An 18,563-nucleotide genomic window follows, 5' to 3' on the forward strand; every position below is an offset into this window, starting at 1 on the left:
GATACTGGCTGACTGTTGTGACCTCCGTAAATTGGAGGATGTGCAGTTGCATCAAATCGCTGATAAGGAGGAAGGGCGGGGTTGTGTCTCATTTAATCCCCGTGAAACACGACAGGTCCAGCATTGGGTTAGATACAGAGTAAAGCTTCCTCTACACTGTCCCCATCAAACACTCCCAGGACAGATACAGCACGGGGTTAGATACAGAGTAAAGCTCCCTCTACACTGTCCCCATCAAACACTCCCAGGACAGGTACAGCACGGGGTTAGATACAGAGTAAAGCTCCCTCTACACTGTCCCATCAAATACTCCCAGGACAGGTACAGCACGGGATTAGATACAGAGTAAAGCTCCCTCTACACTGTCCCATCAAATACTCCCAGGACAGGTACAGCATGGGGTTAGATACAGAGTAAAGCTCCCTCTACACTGTCCCCATCAAACACTCCCAGGACAGGTACAGCACGGGGTTAGATACAGAGTAAAGCTCCCTCTACACTGTCCCATCAAATACTCCCAGGACAGGTACAGCACGGGGTTAGATACAGAGTAAAGCTCCCTCTACACTGTCCCATCAAATACTCCCAGGACAGGTACAGCACGGGATTAGATACAGAGTAAAGCTCCCTCTACACTGTCCCCATCAAACACTCCCAGGACAGGTACAGCATGGGACTGGGTAAAGACCCTGGGCCGGATTCTCTGTTGGCCGACGCCAAAATGGTGAAAGGGGATTGGGAGGGGAATACGTTCCGACCCCAAAATCGCAGCAGATGCCGATTTGATGGCAAACCACAAATCTCCATCACCTCGACTGCGGCGTCAATGCATTCCAGAACGCACGGACAGTAAACACCGTTTACATATCATTAATGGCCCTGTCCTGGTGTTCCAGGGCCTCTGCGATTCTCTGCCTCCGATGGGCCGAGTTCCCGCCGACGAGGTTCACTTCTCTTTTAAAAACCGTCAGGACACTGAGAGGCGCAACTGCGGGCTGCCGAGCCAGTCACTGGGCATGCTGGCTGGGGTGTGGGGGCCCTGCCAGTGCAGGGGAGGGAGGGGATGATGAGGGAACACGCTGAGCCTCACGAGAGTGATGCAGTGTCCAGGCAAGGATCACCATTGATGCGGCTAGAAAGGCAGCCATCTTGCTGCTCACCCCACTGCCACCCACATTGGCTCCTGGTTCTGCAAAATGACATTAGCTGTATGGGTGGCCCCACCCCCACACCCCACCCTCCGCCATACCCCCACCACCCCACCCTCCACCATACCCCCATCACCCCACCCTCTGCCATACCCCCACCACCCAACCACCCGATCGCCTCCAGGTTCACCAAGGGGTGGGGCTGGCCAGTGGCACGGACACCGCATCCCACGTTCACCCCCCCCCGCCACCCCCTCGCCCACAACTCCCTCTGTGATACATACCTCCAACACTACGGGGTGCAGGTCCTGGGTTGGCAGTAACACTCGGTCTGGTTCATGGGTTGGAGGATGATGACAACCCGCTCTGCGATGAGCTCTGATGCTGTGGATCGTACGACAATGTCTGACTCCTGCCCATGGTAGCAATTCCCACCATCCACCTGGGAGATCCTTGCATGCGAGCTGGCCATTCCATCACATGGTCCCATTGAATCCCTGGAGTGATGGTTGTGGGGACGGTCGGGGAGGGGGGGGGGGGAACCCAGGCCACCCACAACGCCAACTCATTGCACCCCAATGTCCGCCCATTCGATCCCCCTCCCCCCTCTGGCCAGCCCAAACCAGCCCCCCCTTCACACCCATCTGACAGAGCACCGAGGCAGGTTGTGACCAGGTGTTTAATGTGCCCTAGTCCTGCACCTGCGAAAACTTAACTAGTGTCTAACTTTCTGGTCTTGGTAAGGGCCACATGTCCGGAGGTCCCAGTTTTCCCCCCGCTCCCGGCGGTTATAGGAGTTTCTCCTGGGGGTGGGGGGAACATGGCCAGTATGGGTGCCTGCCGACATGTGGTGCAGGGTGGTATTCGGCCGCTCTCCTCCGAGGGGGGGGGGGGGGTAGAGTTACGGGTGTGTGGGACGGAGGTTAGTGCCAGGTGCAGAGTGCTGCCTATTCACCCTGGCCGCCCTGAGGAGGTTGTGCAGTTTCTTCCTGCACTATTGGCCAGTCCGGTCGATGTTGCCCACGGCGCTGACCGTCTCTGCCACCCGTGCCCAGGCACATCGAACGGTGGCAGCTGGCAGACTGCTTCCCGGGCTGGGATACAAGGTCATCGGCCTCTCCTCACCGCGTCCAGCAGGCTCTCCGGCTCCACATCTGTGAATCAGGGGGCTGCCAGTCTAGGTGCCATCTTGTTGGCTGGGATGGTGTGTGTGGGGAGTGCAGTGTGTATGTGTGGCTGGGATGGTGTGTGTGGGGAGTGCAGTGTGTATGTGTGGCTGGGATGGTGTGTGTGGCTGGGATGGTGTGTGTGGGGAGTGCAGTGTGTATGTGTGGCTGGGATGGTGTGTGTGGGGAGTGCAGTGTGTATATGCGGCTGCAGCTCGTCAGCCTCTTGAGTGTCAATTGCGAAACTGGCAAATCTCGCGCCGTTTCTCATTGGAATCGATTGTGTTCCACGTGGCGCTGGTGCTAGCCCTTTGACAGCCGCTGAATCGGTCCAGGTGCGGAAGTCCATGAACGGAGAATCCAGCCCTCTATTTATGTGGGAATGTTTTGCTGACATGTTGGTGCAATGTCAGGCTAAGTCATATCTGTGGGGGGAAGGCTGATTGGCGGCTCCGACACCCTTTGCAATCTGACTGTCTGACACTAGGTGGTGCCATGAGCTCAGTTCCAGGAGAAAAAACCCTCAGCACACGCAGTTAACAAAAGGTAAGACAGCAGGTGCTAATGTCAGGTTGCAAAGGTTGAAGCAAAGTCTCTGTTTTATTCATGCTACATAATACATGATATATTATGTACATGATAGATTCTGACTCAGATCTAATGTGCGCTGATTGTCTCATGCCTGAGTCACAAACGATGTGGAGATGTCGGAGTTGAGCTGGGATGAGCACAGTAAGATGTCTTACACCAGGTTAAAGTCCAACAGGTTTGTTTCAAATCACTAGCTTTCGGAGCACTGTGTGTCACAAATGTTCTGACTGTTATCCCCAGGATACAATTTCAGTGGCCACTCCAGCGCTGCATTAAAGTTGTTCCCCTTAAAAGCGAGCTCTTTGTGACACAGGCGAGGGGCCAAGGAAAGAGACTGGAAGAGTTACCGCTTAAGATGGTGGAGAGTAGCCTTCGCTACTTGGGCATTCAGGTGGCTAAGAGCTGGGGTGCCCCGCACAAGATCAATTTAGCGCGGCTGGTGGATCAGATGGAGGAGGACTTTAAGAAATGGGACATGCTACCGCTTTCCCTGGCGGGTAGGGTGCAGTCGGTAAAGATGACGGTCCCCCACAGGTTCTTGTTTGTCTTCCAGTGCCTTCCCATCCTCATGCCCAAGTCCTTTTTCAAGCGGGTAAATAGGATTATTGTGGGATTTATGTGGGCAAATAAGACCCCGCGTGTTAAGAGACTGTTCTTGGAGTGCAGTCAGGGGTTGGGGGGGGGAGGGTTGCCACTGCCAAACGTTTGCAGCTATTACTGGGCAGCGAATATATCCATGATTTAGAAATGGGTAGTGGAGGGAGGGGGGGGGGGGGGTGGAAGTGGCGTCTTGTAAAGATACTAGCTTGGGGGCACTGATTACGGCACCGTTGCCGCTTCCGCCGACCGGTATACCACGAGTCTGGTGGTGGTGGCGACATTGAGGATCTGGGGGCAGTGGAGACAGCCCGGGGGGGGGGGGGGGGGGGGGGGGTGTAGGGGCTTCAGTCTTATTCATTGATGGTTTTACTTTTGCTGGTCGCATCAATGGAGGAGAGGGCTCCCTCCCCCCCCCCCCCCCCCCCCCCCCCCCGGGGAATACCTTTAGGTACATGCAGGTTCGGGCGTTCGTGAAAAAGCAGGTGGGGGAATTCCCGCTGCAGCCTGCCCGGAGGAGACAGGACACAGTGGTCTCGGGCGTGTGGGTAGGGGATGGCAAGATATCGGAAATATATCAGGAGCTGCAAGAGGCGGAGGAGGCCTCGGTGGAGGAACTGAAGGGCAAGTGGGAGGAGGAGCAAGTGGGGGGGGTGGCTTGGGCGGTGGATGGATTTCATTTGTAAAGGGCAAATACCCCACCTTATTTTGTTAAATGATTAAGCTGTTAAATGGTTAAGTTGTTTTCTGTTTCACTGTTATGTTTACCGTTTGTTTTTCTTTTTGTAGTGGCTTGTAAAAATTATTGAAAATTTTTGAATAAAAATAAATTTTAAAAACAGGAAAAAACAAGTTGTTCCCCTTATTAGAGATGCTATCTCTCAGGATAATTGTTCACCTTGCCAACAAAGACCCATCTGCTTTTCCAAGTGAAAGATGCTGCTGAAGGACAGCTAAAAGTGTCCTGCCCAACATCCCTCCCTCATTCAGAATCACCCAAAACAGTTTAAACCATCGACCACCAAATGGTTGTCTGTGACAGCTTGCTGTGTACAAATTGGCCGACAGCCTTCCCTCACTCCAACAGTGACTGCATTTCAAATGTACTTTATTGGGGTATAGGGTATATTAATTGAATTTTTTCTTCATATTTTTATGTTTCCAATATAAATTCTGACATTCATATTGATAATGATGACTGCCTATGTAAACGTATCACGTGAGAGAATCATAGAATTTACAGTGCAAAACGAGGCTATCATGCCCACCTAGTCTGCACCGGCTCTTGGAAAGAGCACCCTACTTAAACACACATCTCCACCCTATCCCCATAACCCAGTAACCCCACCTAACCTAAGGGCAATTCATCATGACCAATCAACCTAAATTGCACATCTTTGGACTGTGGGAGGAAACCAGAGCACCCGGAGGAAACCCACGCAGACACGGGGAGAACGTACAGACTCCACAAAGGCAGTGACCCAAGGCGGGAATTGAACCTGTGACCCTGGAGCTGTGAAGCAACTGTGCTAACCACTGTGCTACCGTGCCCCCCCCTCACTGTACTACCGTTACACCTGCCCACCAGTGGCAGTACTGGAGAGAGAGGGCGCAATTGTAGCCTGACGAGTATTACAAAGAGTTACAGAGATTTAACTGCACAGAAAACGCATCCAACCCTCTTAAGACCAAAAGGGATAGGAGAAGAATGAGGCCACTCGACCCATCGAGTCTGCTCCGCCATTCAATCATGGCTGATATTTTTCTCATCCCCATTCTCCTGCCTTCTCCCCATAAACCCTGATCCTCTTATTAATAAAGACACTCAGTGATTTGGCCTCCACAGCCTTCTGCGGCAAAAGAGTTCCACAGATTCACCACCCTCTGGCTGAAGAAATTCCTCCTCATCTCTGTTTTAAAGGATCGTCCCTTTAGTCTGAGATGGTGTCCTCTGCTTCTAGTTTTTCCGACAAGTGGAAACATCCTCTCCATGTCCACTCTATCCAGGCCATGCAGTATCCTGTAAGCTTCAATAAGATCCCCCCTCATCCTAAACTCCAACGAGTACAGACCCGGAGTCCTCAACCGCTCCTCATACGACAAGCTCTTCATTCCAGGGATCATTCTTATGAACCTCCTCTGGATCCTTTCCAAGGACAGCACATCCTTCCTTAGATACGAGGCCCAAAACTGCTCACAATACTCCAAATGGGGTCTGACCAGAGCCTTATACAGCCTCAGAAGTATATCCATGGTTTTGTATTCTAGCCCTCTCGACATGAATGCTAACATTGCATTTGCCTTCCTAACTGACGACTGAACCTGCACGTTAACTTTTGATTTGATTTATTATTGTCACATGTATTAGTATACAGTGAAAAGTATTGTTTCTTGCATGCTATACAGGCAACGCATACCGTACATAGGGAAGGAAGGAGAGGTCTTAAGGTGGTTGGATATGTTTTCTGTGCAGTTAAATCTCTGTAACTCTTTGTAATACTCGTCAGGCTACAATTGCGCCCTCTCTCCCCAGTACTGCCACTGGTGGGCAGGTGTAACGGTAGCACAGTGGGGGGGGGGCACGGTAGCACAGTGGGGGGGCACGGTAGCACAGTGGTAGGGGGCACGGTAGCACAGACTCGATGGGCAGAATGGCATCCTTCTACACTGTTGGAATTTTATGATTCTATGTGAAGAACTCAAAACGTTGATACAAAAGTGCTAACCACTGTGCCACCGTGCCGTCCCTTCTTCAGAATTAAGTTTCTTCCTCATTACCAATGGAATTCCTTATTCGCTCTGTTATATTGATGGCCTCCGCCCATGTTCTTCCCGCAGTGGAAACATTGAGCGCGATTGTACAGAGAAAGTTCAGAGCCCATTTTTGGGCACGTTTAGCCGGGTGTTTCTCGACGCTGCAGCGCCAAGACGGACCCCGTTATTCAACAGCACTTTGCTGTTTTCTTTGGCCCTATCGAGGCTTCACTTTAGTCCTTTCCTACACTGGCAAACTCACACTCTCTCCTTCCTGTCTCTCTGTTGCTGCTTCTGTATCTGTCAGTTCAGGACTTCCTGATTTTTGGGTAGGAGGCAGTAGGTCGTCTGGAGATGAAATGAAATGAAATGAAAATCGCTTATTGTCACAAGTAGACTTCAACACTTTGGGATATCTTGAGTCAGTAAAGATGTGAGTTCTGTACCACTGCCCTGTGAGGTAAGTCACATGGACAATGTTCAGATCATCTGCTGCCACTCAGACTGGAAGTCCATTTCTGAATGGCTGCACGACCCACAGAGTTGGTAGGTGCAGGCCGTGACTCGCGCCTACAGAATACAGTGGACTTCTGGTGGCGGGCAACCATGGGGTGAGTCATCGCATATTTGGTGGCTCCCGCTCGAGGTGGGTATTTTTGATCCTTCCACACCTGAAGGTAGTGTTTGATGGTAAAAGGTGCATGAGGACGGAGGGAATGTAATATTCTTCTGGTAGGATTGGTGTATGGCTCATCGGACGAGAGGTGCAACGAGAAAGAGGCAGCAGCCTGAGCAGGAAAGCTTTTGTGCTGCTCACAGGAGAAGATGGCAGAGAGCAGGGGGTCAGCGCAGGCCGCCCAGTGGTCTACGGAGCAGCTAGTGGAGTTCCTCAATGCCAGGTTCCAGCAGCAAAGGAAGGAAGCCTTCGAGGACCTGGCTGAGGTAGTGGAGTCGCTTGGGGCACCGATCGAGTGACTGGAGCAGAGGCTGGAGACACAGGGCCTGGCGATCCTGCAGGTGGGGGCGTTGGCAAGGGAGCATGAGGATGGGTTGACCCCGCTGGAAGCGGAGATGGGGGATGGTGACGAGCAGCCAGAAAAGGCTGAGGGAGAAGCTGGAGGATCTCAGGAACCGCTCGGGGAGGCAGAATCTGGGGATCGTGGGGATGCCTGAGTATACTGAAGATGAGGAGGACGCCAAATATGTGGCAAGCATGCTGGAGAAGCTGATGGGGGAGGGAGTCTTTGACCGTCCTATCGAGGTGGATCGGGTGTACAGGGCGCAGAAGAGGGGGACATTGGATGGGGGTCGCTGGCCGAGGGTGATGGTGGTGAGGCTGCGTCTTTTCCTTGACAAGGAGAAGATGTTGAGGTGGGTGAGGCAGACAGACCAAGAAGTGGACCTGGGAGGACGGCGAGCTGCAGAGATACCTCAACCTGGGAGTGGAGTTGGCCAAGCGGAGGGCCGGGTACAACGGATCAAGGCTGCCCTCTACAACAAGGGGGTGTAGTTTGGGGTCCTTTACCCTGCTCGCTTGTGGGTTACACACCAGAAGCAAAGGTTTTATTTTATCTTGCCGGAGGAGGCGAAGGACTGTATCAGAGACTTTGGACTGGGAGGAGTGTGGGGACATTGAACTTTGGAGTGGAGTTTTCTGTAAAATGTGGCCACACAGCGTGGGTGGATTGGTGAGGGTCACGGCGAGGGGAGTGGAGAGAATAAGTGTGCCTTTTGTTTTTCCTTGTATGTTTGTTGTTAGGAGGGATGGGGATGAGGGGCTAGTTTTTCTTGTTTTTAATTTTGAAATTAAATTTATAGTACTCAATTCTTTTCCTTCCAATTAGGGGCAATCTAGCATTGACCAATTCACCTAATCTGAACATCTTTGGGTTGTGGGGGTGGGACCCACGCAAACACGGGGAGAATGTACAAACTCCACACAGACAGTGACCTGGATCCGGAATCGAACCTGGGTCCTCAATGCCTTGAGGCAGCAGTGCTAACTGTCATGATATCCAGACACACACATAATGATATACAGACAAGCAGCTAATGGACACAAGAGAACAGGACATAACCAATAAGCAGGCAGGACACTCAGGGGTGGAATCTGACTATAAAAGACACGAGGCACTCACACTCCACCTCTTTCTGCTGATGAACATCTAGAGCAGGGGTGGGCAAACTACGGCCCGCGGGCCGCATGCGGCCCGCCAAAGGTATTTCTGCGGCCCACCAAGTCATTAAAAAAAAAAAAAAAAATTTTTTTTTTAAATTTTTTTTTTTTTTTTTTTTTTTAATTTTTTTTTAAAGGTTAATGGGTGGGGGGGCTGTTGGGTTACTTACTGGTATAGGGTGGATACGTTGACTTGAGTAGGGTGATCATTGCTTGGCACAACATCGAGGGCCGAAGGGCCTGTTCTGTGCTGTACTGTTCTATGTTCTATATGAGGCGCCCACAATCATAACCGGGTGAAGTAATTATTTTACTTAATATACTATGCGGCCCTTTGTGAATTGTGAATTTCTGAATGCGGCCCTTGCACGGAAAAGTTTGCCCACCCCTGATCTAGAGAGTCAGTCAAGGGTGTTGTTACAATCTCACACCTCCACCACATGGCTAAGGGCTAGTGTGGTTCAGTCAGACAGAGTAACCACACTTAAGTTAGCAGAGAGTCAAACTCACAAAGAACTTTGCTAACTGCTCTTTAGTTCAATAAACCTGATTGAACTAACTTCAATGTCTGGAGTATCTTTCTGATCTAAGCTGCATCCAGTTGCAGCCAGTGTTAGACTAGTGTACCTAACACAACACTAACCACTGCGCCACCGTGCCGCCCTTGGTTGGGCTAGTTCATAGGAGTGAATTGGAGGGGGGGGGGGGGGGGTTGCCAGGGGGTTGGGGGGAATGTGTTGGTATTTGGTTATGGGGAGGGTAGGGATGCTGACATGGGTGTGGTTAGTGTGACGCTGTTGGTTATGAGAGACAGAGGACATCTTGGGATGGGTCTGGAAAAGTGCATGCCGCAGGCTGGGCGGGGCGAGCCGGCTAAAGAGGGATATGGCTGATCAGCAGGGAAGGGGTGCGGGGAGCCCCCTGACCAGGATGGTTACTTGGAACGTTTGAGGATTGAATGGGCCGGTTAAACGATCATACGTTTTTGCACACTTGAGGAGTTTGAAGAAGGATGTTGTGTCCCTGCATGAGATGCACATGAAGCTGGGACATCAGATGAAGCTGAGGAAGGGATGGACGGGGCAGATGTTCCACTCGGGATTGGGCATGAAGATGAAGGGATGGTGATGCTGGTCATTAAGAAAGAGATCCTCAAGATGGGTAATATTGTAACTACCCTGGGTTGGGGGTTGCAGGATACATGATGGTTAGTGGGAAGCTAGTTTGGCAATTCGGTATTCCGTCATCCTGGTGTTAGTCTCAGCGTTGTGAGCTTTGAAGCAGTGTGAGGAGAGAGGCCGATGTATTGGCCTTTGCCTCCCCGATAGCCCGGAGTCGGATCTTGTTGTGCTGGCAGGACTGGGAGCCTCCGAAGGTGTGGCTGAGGTACCTGGCAGAATTCCTGAATTTGGAGGTCACGTTCGCCGTACGGGGGAAGGAGGTGGGGGGTAGGAGGTTCACCTGAAGGTGAATTAAGGTGTCAGCAGGGGGTGGGGTGGGGCGGGGTGAGGGGGGAATGGGTTTGGAGGTTTTCACTGCGTGGGGGGGGGGGGTGTAAAGATAAGGGGGGGGTGGAATTCAGGGGGCAGTGACAGTTGTGGGCTTTCGTTCTTCCTGTAGATTTTTGGTTTTCTGATATTTCTATGTATATATGTAAAAGGTCTTCAATAAAAATACTTTAAAAAAAAAAGGAATAAGGCAGCAACTCCCAAAACCATGACCATCACCTTGTCAGGACATGGGGATTTTCAAAACGTATTCTTTATGTCATGCGGGCATAGTTGTTCAGCAGTTCCTGTCCAGCCCTAATTGTGCTTTGAGTGCAGTTAAAGAATCAACCGCCTTGCTGTGGTTCCTTACCCATCCAGGTCAGGAGGGCAGATTTCCTTCCAATAAAGGCCTTAGTGAGCCTACGGGTTCTTACAACAATCATGGTTTCATTGTCACCATTACTTTTTAAAAAAATTTAGAGTACACAATAATTTTTTCCAATTAAGGGGCAATTTAGCGTGGCCAATCCACCTACCCGGCACATCTTTGGGTTATGGGGGGTGAAACCCACGCAGACACGGGGAGAATGTGTAAACTCCACACAGACAGTGACCCAGGGCCGGGATTCGAACCCGGGTCCTCAGCGCCGTAGGCAGCAATGCTAACCACTGTGCCACCATGCCCCCATTGTCACCATTACTGAGACTGATTTTTAATTCCAGATTTTATTAATTAAATTAGGTTAGCACTGTTGCTTCACAGATCCAGGGTTCCAGGTTCGATTCCCGGCTTGCGTCACTGCCTGTGCTGAGTCTGCATGTTCTCCCCGTGTCTGCGTGGGTTTCCTCCGGGTGCTCCGGTTTCCTCCCACAAGTCCCGAAAGATGTCCTGTTAGGTGAATTGGACATTCTGAATTCTCCCTCAGTGTACCCGAACAGGCACAGGAATGTGGCGACTAGGAGATTTTCGCAGTAACTTCATTGCAGTGTTAATGTAACCCAATTGTGAAAATAAAGATTATTATTATAAATTAGACCAGCTGCAATGGTGGATTGGCTGGGGAATTGGAGTACTTTAGGCTCCTCAAGCACCTGGGTAATTCAAAGAATGTACAAGATTTGAGCATATTCCTTTTGCTTGCAGATGGCACGTGTGTGTGTGTGTCTGTGTGTGTCATGTGTCTGTGTCCTTCAATTGTGGTCCATCTTGTTCTCAAATTTCATTGGTGACCACACCTTCTGCTTGTGGTGAATGTAACATGGTAATTCACACTGTATCTTTGTAAGCGCAGTAGCGTTATCTGACCACTAGGGGAAGTAGCTCTGGGAATGCTCAGGAGCTTGTACAGGGCTCCACCCTTGGCTCCGCCCACGACTCCTCCCCCTTGTGCTGCTGTATAAATACCCTTGTCCAGAGTCAGCCTGCAGTTCACCGAGAGTTCATCAACGGGTAACAGGCTGGCTCTGTTGTAAGACGATTAAAGCCTAGATTCATATCGGAAAACACGTGGCTGGTGAATTGATGGTTCCATCACCGCTGCTGGGGCACTAAATTCCGAATTCCCGCCCTAAACCCTCCACCTCTCGACTGCTTTCTCCTCCTTTTCGTTGCTGCTAAAACCTTCCTCTTTGACAAGCTTTTGATCGCCTATCCCACTCTTTCTGTGAACCAGCTTGGGGAATTTGTACTATGTGAAAGGTGCTACACAAATGCAAGTTATTGTTGTTCGTTACCAAGGGCCCCTTCTCCATTAAGATCATTTCTGGCAGAGAGATTGTAACTGAAGCAAATGGGCAATGAAATCAAAACAAATTGACTGTTGCAGACACTCCGTCTAGACTCGCAGGGATTTCAAGAACGTTTGGCATGGAACAAATTATTTTTCCGAACCCGATAACGTGCCGACAGGTTACTCCATGGCGCCAAGGAAGAACTTTAAGGATTTGGGAATTTGCTGATTGATCCCCAGGATGCTGGAGGTTTAGTTTGCTGTGGACTGCACTGTGACCCTGATCCAATCTTTGAATTTAAGGTTGAGAATAAACCAACAGCGTAATTGTTGGAATTCCGCAAGGGAAGGAGGCAAGAAACACCATAGGAAGATGATCTGCTATCATTCGATTCTCACATCCTTCCCTGAGGGTGGAAGTTCTATAGCTGCAATTGGAGGCTGGGGAAAGAGGCACATAGTAACAGGGAATATCACTACTGGCGTACATGGGTGAGAAAGGGGGTTAAATCTCAATGGGAACATCCTGTCATGACCCCCTGAGCTAGAGTGCGGTCAATTCCAGCCCCGTTCTGTTTTTCACACAAATGAGTAATGTGGTATATGAATTTCAGTGACAGCGTGATGCCAGCTGTGTCGACCACATGTCTCAATGACTGGTGGATCACATCAAACAGCACATCCCTTTGTTGTTCACAGCAGGCAAAGTACTGACTGTATGCAACCAGCCTGTACTTGAAAATCTGAAAACATAGCACACAACAGTAGATGTGATTGCGTGATTGGCCAGCACTTGCTAAATAATCCTGACTGTGCTAAGAATTATATTGACAACCAACTTCAGATTATTAGTTGGGTTCACAGTGTGGCTCGCTTACATGTGCTAGAATCTATATATAATTAGACACTGTCTCCTGTCCCTTGCAGACAGAAGGAGCATGTCCACACATTGCACCTTTTTTCAACTAAACAAAATCATGGTGATCAGCCATTCCCTGCATCATTCCCCTTGTCAATGCGTTAACTAATCCAAGTCAACCTGCCTGGCTTGAATGTAAAACAAAATCTTGGCAATTACCTGTTCCCTGGTGCATTCTCCATGATCACACATCTACCAATGAGTCTACTAGCCAAGCAATCAGCACTCGCTTCTCATGCAGTTTAAATTATTTTCAACTGTATAGTTGCTGTGATGAATATAGAAATTGCTATATATTGGTACATTTTGACTAAAGTTATTAAAAATCTTCGTTTACAATACATACAGGCAGTGTGTATGCTAAAGCTGGAATTAAGGTTAGGTGGATTGGCCATGATAAATTGCCCTTAGTGTCCAAAATTGCCCTTAGTGTTGGGTGGGGTTACTGGGTTATGGGGATAGGGTGGAGGTGTTGACCTTGGATAGGGTGCTCTTTCCAAGAGCCGGTGCAGACTCAATGGGCCGAATGGCCTCCTTCTACACTGTAAATTCTATGAAGAAGTCATAAAAGGTAAGGTGATAATTGTTTTTCACCACTTGGTTACAGATAAAAGGGCAAATGGAATAGTGTTTTGATTGCTGGAGATTCCCTGAAGTGTAGATAATTTATGAGGGATTGTATTTGGCCCTATCTAAGAGGGATACAGATGGTGCAATTAATGAGAGGAGCCAGGTCTGTCTGTAGTTTTGTAGTGAGGTTATAGGATTTTAAGTTGAACATCACAGAATCACAGAATACTACAGTGCAGAAGAGGCCCTTTGGCCCATCAAGTCTGCATTTACAAATGAAAGGCCCGGATTTGCCCACCTAATCCCTCTTGCCAGCAATTGGCCTTTAACCTTGAATGTTATGGTGTGCCTCGTGCTCATCCAGGTGCTTTTTAAAGAATGTGAGGCATCCCACCTCTATCACCCTCCCAGGCAGTGCATTCCAGACCGTCACCACCCTCTGGATAGAAACGGTTTTCCTCAAATCCCTCCTAAACTTCCCACCCCTCACTTTGAACATGCCCCCTTGTAACTGACCCTTCAACTAAGGGGAACAGCTGTTCCCTATCCACCCTGTCCATGCCCCTTACAATCTAGTACACCTCAATCAGGTCACCCCTCAGTCTTCTCTGCTCCAGTGAAAACAGCCCAAGCCTATCCAACCTCTCTTTATAACTTGAATGTTCCATCCGCAGCAACATCCTGGTCAATCTCCTCTGCACCCCCTCCAGTATAATCGCATCCTTCCTATAATGTGGTGACTAGAATTACACGCAGTACTCCAGCTGTGGCCTCACCAAAGCTCTATTCAACTCCAACATGACCTCCCTGCTTTTGTAATCTATACACTGGTTGATAAAAGCGAGTGCCCCATATGCCTTTTCACCACCCTATTATCTTGCCCACCTGGCTTCGGAGATCTATGGACAAACACGCCAAGGCCCCTTTGTTCTTCGATAGTTCCCAGTGTCAGATCTTTCACAGTCTACTTCCTTGTTAAATTATTCCTTCCAGAGTGTAACACCTCACACTTTTTAGGGCTAAATTCCATCTACCACTTACCCACCCATTTAGCCATCCCGTCTATATCTTCCTGTGACCCAAGACACTCGGCCTCACTGTTAGGTACCCGGGTCACTGGCTTGGGTCACTGTCGGTGCGGATTCTCCCGTGTCTGTGTGGGTTTCCTTCGGGTGCTCCAGTTTCCTCCCACAACTCCCAAAAGACGTGCTGTTAGATGATTTGGACATTCTGATTTTTGGTCAGTGTACTTAAACAGACACCGTAATGTGGTGACTAGGGAATTTTCATGGTAACTTCATTGCAGTGTTAATGTAAGCCTACTTTGTGGCACAAAAAAGGATTATTATTTTTATAACCACCCAGTCAATTTTTGTGTCATCCTCAAACTTACTGATCCTAACTCCCACATAGTCATCTATGTCATTTATATAAATGAAAAACAATAAAAGGGCCAGCACAGATCCCTGTGGTACGCCACCGGACACTGGCTTCCAGTCACTAACGCAGCCATCTATTATCACCCTCTGTCTCCTATCGCCAAGCCAGTTATGAATCCACCTTATCAAATTGCCCTGTATCCCATGTGCATTTGCCTTCTTAATAAGTCTTCCATGTGGGAACTAGTCAAAGGATTTGCTAAAATCCATGTAAACTACATCAACTGCACTACCCTCATCTACACACCTGGTCACATGCTCTGAAATTCAATCAGATTTGTTAGGCATAACCTCCCTGACAAAGCCATGCTGACTATCCCTGATCAAACCTTGCTTCTCCAAGTGGAGGTAGATTCTCTCCTTCAGCATCTTCTCCAGTAGTTTCCCAACTCACTGAGACTCACTGGTCTGTAGTTCCCTGGCTTATCTCTACAACCGTTCTGAAATAGTGGGACCACATTAGCTGTTCTCCAGTCTTCTGGCACCTCTCCAGTGGTCAGAGAGGACTACATAATTTGGGTCAGGGCCCCGGCAATCTCTTCCCTCGCCTCCCACACCATCCTGGGACACAATTCATCTGGACCTCCAATACCTTGCCACTCCTTATGAAAACTTGCTCACGAAAGCAGTTTTGCCAAATGTGGTTAGGTTGAGCAGAAGAGTCTGACAAGACCGAGATGTACTGGATCTGCTCTTGAAAGGAACTCTTTCCAAAGGTCTGCTCGGCTGAGCAATAAACTTGTTTTGTTAACTTTATTTATAAGTGCATTTGAACTGTATTTGGGTTGCTTCATTGGAATTAGTGGCAGGTGTGGCTGCTATGTTAAAGTTTTGCCTTTTATTTAAGAACTGTTTAACTGTTAATTGTAAAGCTAGTTCACAACAACTAGTTATCTCCAAGTGCTCTTCAGCCAGTGAAGTACTCTTTGAAATGCACTCACGGTTGTAGTGAAGGAACTGTGGCAGCCAATTTGTACATCATCAGATAATCTGTTTTTGTGATATTGACTGAGGGATAAATATTGGACAGGATATCAAGGATCCAAGGATGGCTCCCTTCTTTACTTTTGATGTGGGGTCTGGCTAGCAGAGAGGGTAGTGGTTTAAAGTCCTAGCGATGAGCCAGCACCTTAAACAGGTGCAGCACTCCCTGGGAGTGTCAACCTGAAGCTGCAATCTAAGGCTGCAGATGAGAGGGTGCTGCCCACTGAGCCACATATAATATCTAACAGGATTTACATGGAGCTAAACATGTGTGAATTATTGGTACAGTACAGCTGTGTTTTTGTGCTATGTTGGTACAGTGGTGAGAACAGATAGAACTGTGTGAATTGTTGGTACAACGGTGAGCATGGTTGGAAGTATGTGCCGAGTTGGTGTGGTAGAGAGCACAGCTGGAATTGTGTGAAATGTTGGTGCAGTGGTGAGCACAGCTGGAATTGTGTCTAATGTTGATACACTCATGAGCACATCTGGAATTGTGTGCAATGTTGGTGCTGTGGTGAGCACAGCTGGAATTGTGTGCAATGTTGGTGCTGCGGTGAGCACAGCTGGAATTGTGTGCAATGTTGGTGCTGCGGTGAGCACAGCTGGAATTGTGTGCAATGTTGGTGCTGTGGTGAGCACAGCTAGAATTGTGTGCAATGTTGGTACAGTGGTCAGCACAGCTGGAATTGTGTGCAATGTCGGTGCTGCGGTGAGCACAGCTGGAATTGTGTGCAATGTTGGTACAGTGGTCAGCACAGCTGGAATTGTATTGAATGTTGGTGCTGTGGTGAGCACAGCTGGAATTGTGTGCAATGTTGGTGCTGCGGTGAGCACAGCTGGAATTGTGTGCAATGTTGATACACTGGTGAGCACAGCTGGAATTGCGTGCAATGTCAGTGCTGCGGTGAGCACAGCTGGAATTGTGTGCAATGTTGGTGCTGCGGTGAGCACAGCTGGAATTGTGTCTAATGTTGATACACTCATGAGCACATCTGGAATTGTGTGCAATGTTGGTACACTGGTGAGCACAGCTGGAATTGTGTGCAATGTTGATACAGTGGTCAGCACAGCTGGAATTGTGTGTAATGTTGGTGCTGCGGTGAGCACAGCTGGAATTGTGTGCAATGTTGGTGCTGCGGTGAGCACAGCTGGAATTGTGTGCAATGTTGGTACACTGGTGAGCACAGCTGGAATTGTGTGCAATGTTGGTGCTGCGGTGAGCACAGCTGGAATTGTGTGCAATGTTGGTACACTGGTGAGCACAGCTGGAATTGTGTGAAATGTTGGTGCAGTAGTGACCATGGCTGGAATTGTGTGCAATGTTGGTGCAGCGGTGAGCACAGCTGGAATTGTGTGAAATGTTGTTGCAGTAGTGACCATGGCTGGAATTGTGTGCAATGTTGGTACAGTGGTGAGCACAGCTGGAATTGTGTGCAATGTTGGTGCAGCGGTGAGCACAGCTGGAATTGTGTGAAATGTTGGTGCAGTAGTGACCATGGCTGGAATTGTGTGCAATGTTGATGCAGTAGTGAGCACAGCTGGAATTGTATGCAAGAGAATCACCTACAGTGCAGGAGGCCACTCGGCCCATCGAGTCTGCACCAACCCTTCGAAAGACCACCCTACCCCAGGCCCAAACCCCTGCCGTATTCCTGCAACCCCATCCAAAGGGGCAACTTGTCATGACCAATCCACCTAAGCTGCACATATTTGGACTGCGGGAGGAAACCGGAGCTCCTGAAGGAAACCCACACAGACATGCTGAGAAAGTACAATGTTAGTACAGCAGTTAGTACAACTGGAATTGTGTACACTTTTGGTATAGTGGTGTGCACAGTTAAAATTGTATGAAATAGTGGTACTATAATGAGCAAGTCTGGAATGGTGTGCAATGTTGTCCAGTTGTGGAAAGCAGCTGGAATTGCGTGCAATATTGATACAGTGGTGAGCACATCTGGAATTGTGTGTAATGTTGGTGCAGTGGTGAGCACATCTGGAATTGTGTGTAATGTTGGTGCAGTGGTCAGCATAGCTGGAATTGTATTGAATGTTGGTGCAGTGGTGAGCACAGCTGGAAATGTCTGCAATGTTGGTACAGTGGTCAGCACAGCTGGAATTGTATTGAATGTTGGTACAGTGATGAGCACAGCTGGAATTGTGTGCAATGTTGATGCACTGGTGAGCACAGCTGGAAATGTGTGCAATGTTGATACACTGGTGAGCACAGCTGGAATTGTGTCTAATGTTGATACACTGGTGAGCACAGCTGGAATTGTGTGCAATGTTGGTGCAGCGTGGAGCACAGCTGGAATTGTGTACAATGTTGGTGCTGTGGTGAGCACAGCTGGAACTGTGTGCAATGTTGGTGCAGCAGTGAGTACAGCTGGAATTGTGTGCAATGTTGGTGCTGTGGTGAGCACAGCTGGAATTGTGTGCAATGTGGGTGCTGCGGTGAGTACAGCTGGAATTGTGTGCAATGTTGGTGCTGCGGTGAGCACAGCTGGAATTGTGTGCAATGTGGGTACTGCGGTGAGCACAGCTGGAATTGTGTGCAATGTTGGTGCTGCGGTGAGCACAGCTGGAATTGTGAGAAATGTTGGTACACTGGTGAGCACAACTGGAATTGTGTGCAATGTTGGTACAATGATGAGCACAGCAGGAATTGTGAGAAATGTTGGTACACTGGTGAGCACAGCTGGAGTTGTGTGCAATGTTGGTGCAGCGGTGAGCACAGCTGGAATTGTGTGAAATGTTGGTGCAGTAGTGACCATGGCTGGAATTGTGTGCAATGTTGGTACAGTGGTGAGCACAGCTGGAATTGTGTGCAATGTTGGTGCAGTGGTGAGCACAGCTGGAATTGTGTGCAATGTTGGTACAGTGGTCAGCACAGCTGGAATTGTATTGAATGTTGGTACAGTGGTGAGCACAGCTGGAAATGTGTCCAATGTTGATGCACTGGTGAGCACAGCTGGAATTATGTGCAATGTTGGTGCTGC

The 18,563-nt window shown here is 49.2% G+C and overlaps 1 protein-coding gene across 2 annotated transcripts in view; it reads left to right on the forward strand.

Moving 5' to 3' along the window:
- Nucleotides 1-30: 30 nt before the first annotated feature.
- The window catches only part of LOC119976547, a 30,789-nt gene continuing 12,256 nt past the window's right edge, over nt 31-18,563 (forward strand). Inside the window, exon 1 of one of the 2 annotated variants that reach the window (XM_038817132.1) lies at nt 31-115. The gene's annotated coding sequence lies outside the window, so the exon portion shown is untranslated. Of the gene's footprint in view, nt 116-2,648; nt 2,861-18,563 lie in introns of those variants that run through there. The other variant, XM_038817123.1, reaches the window with a different exon arrangement.

The sequence above is a fragment of the Scyliorhinus canicula genome, chromosome 1 (genome assembly GCF_902713615.1).
Source record: "Scyliorhinus canicula chromosome 1, sScyCan1.1, whole genome shotgun sequence".
NCBI classification, from domain to species: domain Eukaryota; kingdom Metazoa; phylum Chordata; class Chondrichthyes; order Carcharhiniformes; family Scyliorhinidae; genus Scyliorhinus; species Scyliorhinus canicula.